Raw genomic sequence first — 16724 nt, forward strand, 5'->3', positions numbered from 1 at the left:
AGTTGGAGACTGCACCTTTTAAGGAAACAAGAAAAGTAGAAATGTCCAACATACTACACTTAAAAATCAACCTGATCTCACCAGAATGCGTGACTCCACCACGACTCCTTAACACCGCATTGCGTGGTGGACTCACAAACTTTGTTACATTTACGTGTCTGCACCACGCAAACAACCCCAATGTTTTTAAATCTACTTTATATTTTGTAGTAACTCACGGGAGGCTTCTTTTATTTTATTTGTATTCATAATCATTTTTATTTTTCGTCAGAATGTATTATGGTGCATTAGTTACGAATTTTTGTTCTCAAAAAACTGCATTGTGTGTAATACAACTGTGATTTGTATTACATTAGTTTGTTTTTAAGGAAGGCCAGAGCTTCAGCTGTGTCAAATAGATTGTTCCCTTTAGTTAACGTTTTTTAAAAGAACATTATATTCCGATTTGATCATGTCCCCTTTATTGTATTACGGAGAGCAATGTGAGCATCCATTCCCATTGGATAACGGAGGATTTTACACCCGGAAGTAAGTATTCTCCTTACTGTCGATTGATTTTACAGTGATATCTGAACTACTCATCGACTAAAAAACACCAGATTATCCTTGTTGATTACACAACATTGATTGGTTTAAATTGTGTACAATGCTTTTGTAATTTTCCCCTTCGATTCGGAGAAACAAATATGTGTTCAGTTTAGGATGGCCGAAGACACGACACTAGCCAGAATCCTCAGCTATCGTTTGGGACTACACCTTGTGCTTTGCTTGACAAACCCCGTGATTTGTCCTCAAGCTCTGTGATTGGATGTTGGAGTGGCAGTGCACGAAGTTTACGCTGAGCGACAAACAGCATTTTGAAATGGAATGAAACCCATCGACGGCACACGATTCAAAACAGGAATCGAACGTCTCCTAGCCCCCCCCCCCCCCCCTCCTTAGGTCACAGGCTCCTCCAACAGTGCAACACAATAAAACAGATACACAGAAAAAATAGTGCAAGTCAATACAAAAATAAAAATAGTAAAATAGTAAAAAGTGAAATAGTGCAATAAGAGTACAAGTGATTGGAATATGATATATTAGACAAATCATTTCTAAGTAGCAGCCAGATTAATGTTATGGATGTTATTTCAAAGTTCAGGTGTTTAATAGTCTTATGGCCTGTGGGATGAAACTGTCCCTGAGTCTTGTGGTTTTAGTCCGGATGTAAGATAAGATAAGATAAGATAAGATGGTACTTTATTGATCCCAATTTGGGAAATTGTTTTTGTTGCATCAGCATAAAAGACAAGGCATTTTACAATAAAACAAAACTACAAATAAACAAGAATAGAAAGAAAAGAAAAGAAATTAGAAAATATTCGTGTTGAAATAGAAAATATACATGTAGATATTATATATGCAAATATACATTTTCAAAAATATATGACAATGGAATATGGAATATCAAATATTGAACCGATTATATATGTGTAAAATGTACAGCGAGGTTGTATTAGAGAAACTATGGAGCAGAGTTCTCTTCCAGCCAGAGGTGATTTATTGTACAGAGTTATTGCAGTGGGCAGGAATGTGTTCCTGTATCGATCCTTGTGACAGCGGAGCTGCAGCAGTCTGTTGGAGAAGGAGCTCCGTTGACTGTCCAGCTGCAGGTGGAGAGGATGGGTGGGGTTATCCATCATGGACAACAGCCTGTTCAGTGTCCTCCTCTCCACCACAGCTTCAAAGGAGTCCAGCTTGATGCCGATGACAGACCCAGCTTTCCAGATCAGTTTATTGATCCTGCTGGTGTCACCGGCTCTTATGTTGCCCCCCAGCAGACCGCAGCAAAGAAGAGTGCACTGGCCACAACAGATGGAAGATCTCCAGCATCTTGCTGCACACATGGAAGGATCTCAGCTTCCTCAGAAAATAGAGTCTGCTCATCCCCTTCTTGTACACAGCGTCAGTGTTGATCCTCCAGTTCAGCCCATAAGTGCACTCCCAGGTACTTGTCTCCACAACAGCCACATCCTCTCCTAGAATGCGGCTGTTGTGCCAGACGGCAGCAGACAGAACAGTTTGTGGCTGGGGTGATGGGGGTCTTTTATAATCCTGAGGGCTTTCTTTAAGGTTAACCTGGTATTTTTACTCCACTACATTTATTTTAGTTACTTTACAGATTCTGATTAATGATGTGAAATATAAACAACCCTTAAAGCAGACTTTAGTTACACCTGAGTAAAATTCAGGGAAGGTGATTGTCAAGTGCCAACAATCAGGAGAGATATTTGATTGGAGGACTGGCTTATCTAAAGCCAGTTGAGTAGCACTTGAAATGTTTTGGCTCTATGAAACCTGATGTACTTATATGATTCTGTTTTCTTCAAGATTGTATTTTGTTGGTCGAACACACTTATTGTAAGTCGCTTTGGATAAAAGCGTCAGCTAAATGCAATGTAATGTAATGTAATGATTGTTGGTGCTTGAGAAAACTAAATATTTATCTGCAGATCCCTATAAAGTATATACATTACTCGTTATTCTATACAAATAGTTAATTAAAAACAGTATATAATTGCTATTTTGGACATCCCTTTTCAAGATTTCAATATTACTCTAAACGTGTAATAACGTGCTTTAACCAGTAGGAGGTATGGGTTAAAAAGCTGTCAAGTTTACAGTGTTAACAAAATAAAATATACTGCTGTTTCTGGTTTAGTTTACGACGGATATATTCTGTTATTGTTTTGATATATGTAACACAAAAGCGATGGAAAAACCCCACAGCAACACAGAAAAGATGGTCTTAACATGACCCAGCGGTCTAGTAGTTAATAAAAAATAATAATATCAAAACAAATTATTACTACTAACTTTGTTGTGAAATTAAAACAGAACGGTACAAGAATAGTTTCCGGTCTATTTTGAGGCCAGATCTCTGTAGATAAATAAAGAACTACGACAGATGTGTAATATTTACAATGCATTCATGTGATGACTTTCAAAGAGTAAAGCAAGCACTGCTGAATAAAGTATGATTTATCTTTTACGAAACGTTTTTTTTAGATGGAATGCAGTTGGAGGTCAACCAATCACAGAGCTTGAGGCAACACGGAACAATAGCTGAGGATTCTGGGTAGTGTAGTGTCTTCGGCCATCCTAAACTGAACAAATATTTGTTTCTCCGAATCAAAGGGGAAAATTACAAAAGCATTGCACACAACTTAAACCAATCAATGTTGTGTAATCAACAAGGATAATCTGGTGTTTTTTAGTTGATGAGTAGTGCAGATATCACTGTAAAATCAATCGACAGTAAAGAGAATACTTACTTCCGGGTGTAAAATCCTCCGTTATCCAATGGGAATGGACGCTTACATTGCTCTCCGTAATACAATAAAGGGGACATGATCAAATCGGAATATAATGTTCTTTTAAAAAACGTTAACTAAAGGGAACAATCTATTTGACACAGCTGAAGCTATGGCCTTCCTTAAGAACAAACTAATGTAATACAAATCACAGTTGTATTACACACAATGCACTGTTTTTTGAGAACAAAAATCCGTAACTAATGCACCATAATACATTCTGACGAAAAATAAAAATTATTATGAATACAAATAAAATAAAAGAAGCCTCCCGTGAGTTACTACAAAATATAAAGTAGATTTAAAAACATTGGGGTTGTTTGCGTGGTGCAGACACGTAGATGTAACAAAGTTCGTGAGTCCACCACGCAATGCGGTGTTAAGGAGTCGTGGTGGAGTCACGCATTCTGGTGAGATCAGGTTGATTTTTAAGTGTAGTATGTTGGACATTTCTACTTTTCTTGTTTCCTTAAAAGGTGCAGTCTCCAACTGAAGGATGTGCACAGCAGGGTTTCCGTTAGCCGGTAATTACCGGTTTTTAGCTGGTAAAATGTATTAAAAACCGGTAAATTCAAAACCTGCCGGTCAAAATGTCTGGTAATAATTAGGGAGGCTCCGATCGATCGGCCACCGGTCATTATCGGCCGATATTCACTCTTAATAGTTTGATCGGTGCTCTCTATAAAGGCCGATCAGGAGAGCTGGATCTGATCGATATGGACATAAACGAGAGTGAAGTATAACCGGACGCAAGAGAGAGATCAGATCAGCTGCTGAGTCTGACCGAGACACGCAGCTCTGCATGATCACCTGAAGCCCCGCCCTCTGTTTAGCGAGCTGCAGGAGCTGCATGAGAAACTGACGGGCTGTCAGGAGAGAGAGGGAGGGACAGAGGAAAAGAGAGGATCCAATTTCTCCCGTGTTATTATTCAAATGTAATGTAAACTTTTGAATAATGTACGTTATCTACTACAAGTAGTTTGTTTGAATGTAATAATTATGTTGTTTGTTGTTTGTGGAATCATTTATTGAAAAATTAATCTGAATTTTTCGATCTGTTACGATTATAAACTGAAGCAATATAAAAATGAGCCCCGTGAACTGAGTTTTAAACTGAAGCATATCTGCTCATAGTCCGGTAATTACCTGCTAACGGAAACTCTGCTACACAACTCTTATTATTATTTTTGAAATATGACCGGTAAGTTTCAAATTTGTCCGGTAAAATAAATTCTGCCCGGACATTTGACCGGCGAGAAAAAATCCTAGCGGAAACCCTGGTGCACAGGTCTATGCAAATGCTACGATTAAAAAGGCGTTATCAGTGCCTGGCTTTTATTATAGATCCAAAGCTCAACATCATCTAAGGCAGGGGTGTCAAACTAAAATACATTGTGGGCCAAAATTATAAAATGGGTACTAGTCGACAGCCGGACTGGTTCAATGTGTATTTGTATTGTTATGAATACAAATAAAATAAAAGAAGCCTCCCGTGAGTTACTACAAGCTATAAAGTAGATTTAAAAACATTGGGGTTGTTTGCGTGGTGCAGACACGTAAATGTAACAAAGTTCGTGAGTCCACCACGCAATGCGGTGTTAAGGAGTCGTGGTGGAGTCACGCATTCTGGTGAGATCAGGTTGATTTTTAAGTGTAGTATGTTGGACATTTCTACTTTTCTTGTTTCCTTAAAAGGTGCAGTCTCCAACTGAAGGATGTGCACAGGTCTATGCAAATGCTACGATTAAAAAGGCATTATCAGTGCCTGGCTTTTATTATAGATCCAAAGCTCAACATCATCTAAGGCAGGGGTGTCAAACTAAAATACATTGTGGGCCAAAATTATAAAATGGGTACTAGTCGACGGCCGGACTGGTTCAATGTTTATTGCAAAACGTATTGAAATTAACTTATTGCACATATTAAACATGGAACTAACAAAGCTTAAATTATTGTCTATAAAAACAACATTAAATAATCAGTTGCATTCATTTCTTATGGCTCTATCTGCAGCTTTTCCAGAGTCATTTCTTACGATTACATTTTTCCACAGGCCGACAACAGCTTCAAAAAAACAATTTCCCTCAAAGAGAAAACCAAACATGCCCTGTTGTCGTGAGAGAAAAAGTGCAGAAGGAAGCATCCATTGAACTCAGTGTGCTGCTCTGTGATGCTACTTCAGATACTTGGCATCTCATCTTGGGTGCAAGTTCATCAATGTTTGGGCTCAGGCTCTGAGCTGAGGAAACCCTCAGGATTGAGTGAAGGTGTGCGTGCAATATACCGGCGGGCCAGATCGAATAGTAATTAGAAATTATCCTGCGGGCCGAAATTAAATCCACCACGGGACGTGTGATCTAAGGTCAACGTGTTGTCACTGTTTTAAACTTAAAAATGCTGAATGAGTTCTATTCATCTATATTAGTTGTACAACTTGTTGATATTGTTTTGTAGTTTTTGTTTATTCTAAGTCTAATATAATGCAGGAACATTTTCATGTTCCATCCATCTCACTTGACCTGCTGAAAGGGTTTTTGATATAAATGTGATAAGGAAATGATATAAATGAGGATGTGTTGATACCTTTACCAGCCAGCAGGGGGTGAAATTCCACCATTTGCTGCTTTCACAGAGAGATGAGCTATTTTAAAATGTGAGATTTTTCAAAGAACAAGACAAGACTCACCCGAGCATTTTAAGCCACATAACAAATCCATTATTAAAACATGTGGCTGTAGATTTATTCTGTTATCCACTGTAATAAGACAAACCATGTTAATGTTTTTACAATCTCAACCTTTTATTTAACTCAACAGTGGAAACACAGCATTATAATGATCCTGTTTTAATGTTATTTTGTCTTCCAGTCATGTACTTGAGTAACTGCTATTTCATTCAGCTAAACACCATGAGGAACCTTTACTACACTTTCTTATCACCTGTGTGGCTTACGACATGACATTGCAGTACCAAAGTCCTACTTTGCTTGGAACCTGGAAGAAGAAGCACATACTCTTCTCTCCGGCAAGGGATAATATTGCAAAGTATACATTGGACACAAAAAAGGTAACATGTCCATGTGTTTAGCATTGTATTTTATAATACATGACTGATAGCTTCCCATTTTAACTATACAGGGATTTTACAAAAGTCATATATTAACTGGCATGCAATGAACATGTTCTGGTTGTCTCTGCAGTGTAGTTTCTCTTTGTTGTACAGGACTCACTATTTAGATCGTAATGTATATAAATGTGAAAAAGGATATAATGCATAATACATCAACGCATCAATTAGATTAAAATTAAAATGTAAACACTTTCTTTATTTTTCTTTTTAATCCTGCATTTGATTTTCTATCATCAAAGTATCTGCAGCAGGTGACAGAGTATTCTACAGTAAAAACCTTTAATGCAATATAATGTGAACAATTACAACTTTTAAAGGTAGAAGGTAGATACAATGTTAATAAAAACACTATGAAATGATGCATATACAATTATATTATGGTTCCTCCCAACTTTAGACCAAAAATGAACCAGCTCTGGATCACTCTCTTGTTGCTCTGCCCAGCTGTGATTTACGGAGGTAAAGTTCTTGTCTTCCCATTGGACGGGAGCCACTGGGTGAACATGAAAGTCATCATTGAGGAACTCCATGCAAGGGGCCACCAAGTAACGGTTGTGAGATCAAGAGACAGCTGGTACATCAAGGAAACCTCCCCATTGTATACTTCAATTACACTCGAATCAGATTCTGGATTTGGTGAAGTCTTTGGAAAAACCTTCGTGGTCCAGTTGCTGGAAATCCAGAGAGCAGGGAAGTCTTCCTGGACACGTTTCAAACTGGAAATGGAACAAGCACAAATGGGCTCAGCGCTGCATGTGAACACGGCCACAATGCTTGAGCAGCTTTTTGAAAACAAAGATCTGATACAGTCGCTGAAGGATGCCAAATATGACCTTGTCCTTACTGACCCTGCTATACCAGGGGGGGTCCTGCTGGCCCACTACCTTAAGCTGCCTCTCGTTTTCAATGTCAGATGGACAAGTCAAGGTGAAGGCCACTTTTCAATCGCACCCACTCCTCTCTCTTATGTTCCATTGACAGGGACTGTGCTTTCAGATAAAATGAACTTTCTTGAAAGAGTTCTTAACGTAATCGTTTTTGGTTTCACAGAATATCAAATTGCATACTATGTTCTACCATATTATGTTGACCTGATTGATAAATATTTAGGTCCAGACGCAGACTTTTTATCTCTATTTCAAGCTGCAGACATTTGGCTGATGAGAGTGGACTTTGTGTTTGAGTTCCCTCGTCCCACCATGCCTAATGTTGTCTATATGGGAGGGTTCCAGTGCAAACCAGCAAAACCTCTCCCTGAGCACCTGGAGGAGTTTGTGCAGAGTTCTGGAGAGCATGGGGTCATCATCATGTCTCTGGGGACTTTGATTGGAGAGCTTCCCCACGACCTCGCTGATGAGATCGCTGCAGCGTTTGCGAAATTACCCCAGAAAGTCATCTGGAGATATATAGGTGAGAGACCAGCGACTCTGGGCAACAACACTCTGCTAGTAGACTGGATGCCTCAGAATGACCTTTTAGGACATCCCAAGACCAAACTATTCGTGGCTCACGGAGGAACCAATGGAGTCCAAGAGGCTTTGTATTACGGAGTTCCTATCGTAGGACTTCCATTGATTTTTGATCAGCCTGATAATCTTCATAGAATAGAAGTAAGAGGAGCCGGGAAGATTGTTGATATTTGTAGCATGACTGGAGACATCTTCTATCAAGGTATCCAGGACGTCCTGAATGAGCCCTCCTACAGGTTGAACATGCAGAGACTCTCCAGGCTGCACAGAGATCAGCCGATGAAGCCGCTGGACACCGCCCTCTTCTGGATAGAGTTTGTCATGAGACACAAAGGTGCAGCTCACCTGAGAACAGAGTCCTACAGACTGCCCTGGTATTCCTACCACTCTGTAGATGTGGGTTTGTTCCTGGCTGGAGCTGTGCTGCTCGTGCTGTTCACTTTTGTGTTTTCCATCAGGTGTTTGTGCACTAAAATGTGTACATCTAAAGTGAAACGGGAGTAAGCATTCAAGGGATACACACTGCCCACATTGATTAAGAATACTGTATCGAAAATTGATTTTGGGATTAGTATTATAGACGGATAAGATTTGTTTGTCAACCCATTTGTGGAACCTTTGACATTATGTTGTGTTATTTTAATTAGTTTGATCATATTTCATGATAGAAGTTGAGAACTTGTTCAGAACACTATGAATAAAATACTTGAAATGAATGTCAAATGAGATACGTTTCACTGATCAAAGTCCGGGTATTTATGATCTAACCTTTGTCAAAGGGCATTTTGCAGGAGTAACTATATGTAGCTCTATAAACATGAACATGTCAGGAAAAGAGATTCACAGGATTTGATTGATCAGGTCTGATTTATCCTGGAGAAAATAACATATGTATTTAGAGTCATTCATTTCCTCGTGTTGTGGGACCTTATTAAACCTCCAACCACCAGGCGGAGCATCTATATTTTGACACTACTGATGCACATGAAGGACATTTCAATCAGCTTCAGGTGTTTCTGCTTTGTGTCATGTGACAACAGTTTTTCTAATGTGCTCCTGCCATGCTACGCCATTGCCTTTGTTTCGGGGTAAGTACCTTTTGTGTAACATTAGAATAGCAATGATGGGACAATGGTGAGCTGTGAAGAACATGTTTGTTTATCTTCAAACTGGTTATGTATTGAAAGCACAAATCGCTCTCACAGTAATGGCCTCTGTGCCTTTTTGAAGGGCAAGTACTACACTTTGTCCTGCCTGTTTTTCATTATATATGTTTAACTTCCTTGAGTTATCATGTTTGCCAAGAGGTGGAGTCTCTACCTGAAGCCTGTGCACAGATCTATGTGGATACTATGGCTTTTATTACTCAAGATGAAGTCATGTTAGGTCAAAGTGTTTTGTGTTTTAACCTAAACTGAGTATTCAGCGTGAGCTCTATTCATGTTCATTAGTTTAAGAGCTTGGTAACAATTTCTTGTAGTTTGAGCGAATATCCCTTTAAGAGACTTAATGTTGTTTGGTTTAACAGAACTGTTGTTATGGGTGAGGCAAAGAAAATCAGGAAGTGTTTCTCAGTCTGACAAGTTTGAATACAGGCATGCACAGTCCTGCCTCAACCATATGAAGCAGCAGTTGAGCAAAGCCCGAAAGGTTTAATTGTAAGTTTTCTTTTGTCTTTCGCTTCTTGCTCAAAACAGATGAAAGGTAAACACGTTAAGTTTTTTGCATGGCTTTTGAGAGATAAACTTCAAAATGATTACTCGTTCATGTCCTTACATTTGAGGATTATACAAATCAGATGATGTATATAATGAAATGTGCCAAAGTAGTTTGATATACTGTATAATGCATTCAGTATGTTTATGATGATACAGTTCCTCATTTCACATCTAATTATTAGCATTGAACTGCAGTCACTGCATCGTGAGGTGTCTGTATACATGTATTTGCACAACATTTAAATTATACTGTATGGCTGCAAATATAAAATCAAATGTTATTGAGGTGCACACATATTTCAGCATGAATAAACAGATTATTTTTTTATTTTTTTTTATCTTATTGATATCCTGAGTTGTTAAATTTAAGATCCCACTGCATCTTAAACGAATATGAGGCACTGCCTGTGTTAAAGGTACATGCATGAAGACACCATGAATGAATATGAATAACACGGTAACATGTTCCTGTTGACTGCACCACAGCTCTGGATTATTGCACCATGATGACTAAGTTCCCCGGTGAGGGACAAGAGTCTGTGCAGCAACTATCATGTGGGCGGGACAGAATGAAGCAGGAAGTGTTTTATAGCCACACTGGTTTGTCCTCAAACTGTGTGTTTGGATCGTATCTGTCAGGAGACTTTGTTTACATGAGTGCCTGAAAGGATCTTCACCTTTAAAGATTGTTAGCGGTGTATGCGAGCAGAGTAAGTGACCTTTGTACATAGAGGGTTGTAGCAGTTGTTCCGTACTGAAAGGGAAATATTGTTTTTCTAGCTAATGTTATTGAATCAAGTCTATTGTTAAAAGAATAGACATTTGATCATAAGGAAAATAGGTGCATGAGATGTGTTGCACAGAGATGATATGGTGTATTAGATACACGCCGATTCATATCCATTCCTTTAAGCAGACTGTTCACAGTTCCGCTCAGGGAGACGCACGTGAGGCTCTTGGCAGCGTACAGCACTCTAATTTCCTGAGAGGCTCCATGTGCCACATCCACATGCGGGCTGTCATAAGGAATTGTTCCCACACAAAAGAAAGACCATTGAAAGGAACTTCATTGTAGCTCTCTATTGTGAGCATCCTTGTATATCATCTGTCTTTGTGCACACATTTCCTGGACAACTTGAGTAACCACTTTTCTTTCTGTACTACTTTCAGAGTGCACTGTTTGAGAAGATTTGAAGATGTTTTTGTCATTGGCTTCCGTCATCTCTCTTGTGGCTGTCATTATTCCTGCTGCCCATTGTGGGAAAGTCCTGGTGTTTCCGCATGACGGCAGCCACTGGGTGAACATGAGGGTCCTTGTTGAGGAGCTGCACTCAAGAGGACACACTGTGACTGTCATCCGGCCTGCAGACAGCTGGTACATCAGCGATACGTCTCCACATTACAATGCTGTCACGGTGGATATGGACGGTGGTGCGGATGAAGAATTTTTTCGCCGATTTGTCTCTGAAGTCATTAGAATTAGACGAAGCAAGGGATCTGCATGGACACATTTTGCCTTAGACATGGAGTTAAAAGACAAGTTCTTTGAACTACACAAGAAGATCTGTGAAATGGTCATTCACCTATTTGAAAATAAAGACTTAATGAATTCCATTCAAGACGCCAAGTACGATGTGGTTTTGACTGACCCTGCAAACGGAGGAGGAGTAATGCTGGCTCACTATCTCAGATTACCGCTAGTCTTTAATGCTCGATGGACTGTTCATGGTGAAGCCCATTTTGCAATCGCACCCTCCCCGCTTTCATACGTTCCCCTTCCACCGTCAGAATTATCAGATAAAATGACTTTCTTTGAGAGGGTCAAAAACATTGTCTTTTACACCATGAGGATGCATTTGTACAAACAGATAGTTGGGCCGCATTATTCTGCATTGGCAAGCCGCTACTTTGGCCCCGATGTGGATTACTTCTCTCTATTTCAAGCTGCAGACATTTGGCTGATGAGAGTGGACTTTGTGTTTGAGTTCCCTCGTCCCACCATGCCTAATGTTGTCTATATGGGAGGGTTCCAGTGCAAACCAGCAACACCTCTCCCTGAGCACCTGGAGGAGTTTGTGCAGAGTTCTGGAGAGCATGGGGTCATCATCATGTCTCTGGGGACTTTGATTGGAGAGCTTCCCCACGACCTCGCTGATGAGATCGCTGCAGCGTTTGCTAAATTACCCCAGAAAGTCATCTGGAGATATAAAGGTGAGAGACCAGCGACTCTGGGCAACAACACTCTGCTCGTAGACTGGATGCCTCAGAATGACCTTTTAGGACATCCAAATATGAAACTATTTGTCAGTCATGGAGGAACCAATGGCATATATGAGGCCATATATCATGGAGTTCCTATTGTAGGCATTCCAATTGTGTTTGATCAAGCCGACAACCTCTCCAGACTGAGAGCGAAAGGCGTTGCAAAGGTTATGGACATTTCCGAATTGGACAGCAAAACATTTCAGGATGCCATCCAGGACGTCCTGAATGAGCCCTCCTACAGGTTGAACATGCAGAGACTCTCCAGGCTGCACAGAGATCAGCCGATGAAGCCGCTGGACACCGCCCTCTTCTGGATAGAGTTTGTCATGAGACACAAAGGTGCAGCTCACCTGAGAACTGAGTCCTACAGACTGCCCTGGTATTCCTACCACTCTGTAGATGTGGGTTTGTTCCTGGCTGGAGCTGTGCTGCTCGTGCTGTTCACTTTTTTCTTTGTCATCAGGTGTTTGTGCACTAAAATGTGTAGATCTAAAGTGAAACGGGACTGAACATTCACAGGAAAGACATGAAAATAGAGACGTACAGACCGCCCTTGTTTTTATACCACTCTGTAAATGTGATGCTCTTTTTGAAAAAAAATGAAGGTAGCAAACATAATGACATCTGAACAAATCAAATAATGTTTTCCAAGCCATTTGTACTGTTATAAAACCATAACAAAAGAATAACATTTCCAATTTGTTCTAATTCAAGAAAAGAACAGCCAACACACATTTATAAACCAGTTATACAACTTTACTGTATCAGCAAAGAAGAACCCGTGCTGAATGTTGAGGGCTGTTTATTTTTAGATTTCACCAAAATGCTCCCATTATTGTTTAGAAACTCTGTGCTTTTGAAAAAACAAACATGTCATAACATTAAGCATTTCATTATTTTGAAAAAAAACTTTAACCTTTTAGGAGAAATGTTTTCAAACTATGTGGATACTGTTCATGAGTTTATCTTTTCTAATTAACTCACAATGCTCTGGCTTGCTGTCTCTAAGCACCACCAGGCTTTTCGTATTAAATCATTACACCATTCTGCAACATTACACTTAAGATTTTCCTTATGCTCAATATGTTGTTACCTGCACAACATTTGTTTTGATAGCTATGTCTTGCTTCATACCACATTGGGTTACATTCATTCCAGTGTTGATGAGGAACCTCTTTCATTTTAGTCGGATGTTCTGTGTTAAGAATGATTTTTTTTTATTTCAAATGGATGTAAACAACATATTGAAAATAAGTTATTTTGAATGGCTATTTTCTATTACAGGATTTCTCCTAACTTTTGGCTGGGGTGACATGTACACTATTAAAGACCCTACATTTGACTTTTGATATTGCTAAAAACACAATTGTGATGAATAAACGAATCAGTTCAATTCCTAATATGCCCTTCATTCCAATATCATTATCATTGCCATTAACAAAAGCTTTATCTTAAAGGTGGGGTAGGTACATTTGAGAAACCGGCTCGAGATCGCTAGAATTTGAAAATACACAACCGGAGAAAATCTGCCACTTCCTCACAGAGCCCCTCCTCCAACACACACGAAGGCGCACATGACCAATGAGGGCACGAGATAAGTTTCTGCCCCGATGGAAGGCTGACAGGCAGGTAGGCCATCCAGTCCGTTTAGCCAGGCCAGCTAAACGGATTGGTTGTACTTTTTACAGTATTACGGCTTCTACAGATGACATTTTTTTATGGATTTGTTGTCAAAGCACTTCAGATATTCATTGCTATCGGGATGTTAAGAGCATTCCATGGAATATAACAAAAAGTGTATCTCGAGCCGGTTTCTCAAACGTACCTACCCCACCTTTAACATCCCGATAGCAATGAATATCTTAAGTGCTTTGACAATAAATCCATAAAAAAGTCATCTGTAGAAGCCGTGGCGCTGTAAAAAGCACGACCAATCATGTGAGCCGGCCTGGCTAAAGTAACTGGATGGCCTACCTGCCTGTCAGCCTTCCATCTGTGCTCACACTTATCTCGTGCCCTCATTGGTCATGTGCGCGTTCGTGTGTGTTGGAGGAGGGGCTCTGTGAGGAAGTGGCAGATTTTTTCCGGTTGTGTATTTTCAAATTCTTGCGCACTCGAGCTGGTTTCTCCAAAATTACCTACCCCACCTTTAACTTGATGTAAGAGAAACACTTGATACTTGGTAATGAAGAGGAGATGTTTACTTTAGCATTACACAAAGCATTCCGATGGGTTACAACATGTTTAAAGTCAATGTCATTATCAGTGTAAAGGACAGTACGCTAGCTAATCTTTACCTAACCATTACGGGGTGTAGATGTGGAGATGTCCTTGCCTTTATGTAACAAAGGAACAACTGGTTTTATGAGAAAGCTGTAAGCCGTCTTTGCCAAACGATAGCTGCACATTGATTGTGATTTGTGTATTTTGGACCTGGAACCACTTTAGTAGATGTTTAAATCTCAATGTCCTATTCTGGCTAAAGCTGTCCCTTAATAATTTAATGTTGAACGTCTGGAGACTTTTGAAAGTGAAATCTACATTACAAAAAAGCACATTTGCCAAATGACCTCTGAAAGTCACACGGGTAATAGGTCTCTCGACAAGAACATTAACCATCATCTCAGCAGGTTATTGCTCATGTAAGAAAGTAGTTTAGGAAAATACTTAGAGTCCCTGCCTTGATTTGTTGGTGATGAATATGACGCCCTGCTGTGTGGGGAGGGGAGCGGATAAATACAACAACTTCCTCAAGGCCAAACAGGAAGTCGTGAATAAACCCCTTCCACAGGATGAACATGCAGGGTCTCTCCCGATGTCCACGCTTAATTGGCTTAACTTGCACTTGGGCAATAACAACAATACAAGTCAGAGCTACAGTACTGCTGTATGTGTCGGTTAAGGCAGACACACACATCTGTAGGCGGTTGAGATCTGCCAATAACTCCATCAAACCACAGTCTCGTCTAGAGAAAGGCTTTCATAAGGCAGGAAGCCTCTCGATGTATTTCTCTGTAGATGTCATGCTGTTTCTAGCACGTGTTACACTGGATATGTTGCTATTTTTTGTATATAGCAGTTGTTTAATTTGTGTAAGGCATAGAGTGTCTGGCAAGCAATATAAGCTTCAAGTTAAAAGGATACTCTAAATGTTACCATGCATTGCTTTGAATAAAATATAATATTCTGTTCTGTTCCACAGTGTAGTAGTATTTGTGAAATGCACTTGTATTGTGGAAACTGACTGACACCACTGTTCAAATCCCTGAGGGTTTTTTCTTAAATAAATACATTCTTTTATTACAAAACAATAAAAAAACATACTGCAAATAGTGGTACACAATTTTGTTCGACATGCATACACTGGCTGGTTGCAGATATGATACAGATCATCAAGTACATGTTTTTAAATCTTTAGCTGTCAGACAGGAAGATCAATTCAATCTGAATGATCTGTTTGGTAGGATATCACATGACGGGTCTGACCACATAGTGAAGTGAAATGTCACCTTGAATGAACATTTTAATCTTTGGCCAACACATATACAACTAATCCATATTAAATTCCATTTGGGTCCATTTAGATAATTTAAAAGGCACAAGAAACGTAAAATAAAAAAGAGAGGCTTTTGTCAATGTATAAAGTGCTACGTAAGAGAGAAGCATTTCTCTTATCTGCTGGCTTTGAATTCAAGTCCAGTAACCACACAAAATGCACCAAAGTGAAATACCACTTTCACGGAATAGTTTGACATTTTGTGAAACATGCGTATTTACTTTTTGCTGGGAGTTAGCGAAGAAGATCAATACTTCTCTGTTTGTCCGGTAAATATAAGGCTGGAGTCAGCAGCCAGCAGAAAGAAGGGTGAAAGACATCATTCACAATTATATGGGAGGCTATGTCCTCGACTATATCTTACAGTTATTTCCCGGATTCTCCACTGTTTGGCTTTCAACTCCTACAACACGAGTAATGGTCCGTAGCATGGGTAACATAACCCCCGATAACACAGGACATTGTTGTTTCGTCTGGCAAGCAATGTGTTACCTTAGGGCTGTGTAGGGCCCCCCTATAAGTTACTAAACTGGCTAAAGACTGGAGATGTATTATAAATGGACAAACATCTGTCGTCTCATCTAACTCAAAAAGAAAATAAGCACATTTCCCACAATATCAAAAATATGCGTTTAGATATAGATTAAAACGAATACTGCAGTATGAGAGGAACAGTGGTAATATGTCCGTTGATAATAAATGTGTCCAGGTTGTATAGAGGGAAAATACTTTCAAACATCACTTATTGACAACAGTTGTGAAAAGTAAAGTCTGTTCAGGGTATTTACAAAGTGTCCATGCCAGCAGGGTGGGTGTGTTGGGCGGTGTAAGTCCTCTCAGGATGTCCTGGTCCGTAGAGAGCTCATCCTGAGCACCGTGAGCTCGGCTACATCTGCATCCTGCATCTCCTCCTCCTGGTGGCAGCTTTCTCTGACGACATACACTACGAGACCCGCACAGATGAAAATGAGGAGGATTATGCCTATAACCTGGGGTACAAAAGAGTTTGTTTAGTTAACATGCACAGCAAATGCATACGTTTGATTAACAAGGTGTATACTATGATTACTTTCAAAGGCTAATGGCATATTCTCTACAGTGTATACTCGGGGGAGGTGTTTCCACTCATCCACACACTCTTCTGTAAACTAGAAGATATTCAACTGACCTGAGAAAAAACAAACAGCTGCTGTGATCGGAGCATTAGTTCTTGTGGGGTAACATCTCCTTC

General features: G+C 39.8%; 2 pseudogenes; both read left to right on the top strand.

Annotated features, from left to right (window-relative positions):
- The first annotated feature begins 6973 nt into the window (after positions 1-6973).
- Positions 6974-8458, top strand: LOC117465071 (UDP-glucuronosyltransferase 2C1 pseudogene; annotated as a pseudogene).
- A 491-nt stretch (positions 8459-8949) lies between these two features.
- On the top strand, positions 8950-13426 carry LOC117440637 (UDP-glucuronosyltransferase 2A2 pseudogene; annotated as a pseudogene).
- The last annotated feature ends 3298 nt before the right edge of the window (positions 13427-16724 follow it).

This window comes from Pseudochaenichthys georgianus, chromosome 3, assembly GCF_902827115.2.
Source record: "Pseudochaenichthys georgianus chromosome 3, fPseGeo1.2, whole genome shotgun sequence".
In the NCBI taxonomy this organism is placed as follows: domain Eukaryota; kingdom Metazoa; phylum Chordata; class Actinopteri; order Perciformes; family Channichthyidae; genus Pseudochaenichthys; species Pseudochaenichthys georgianus.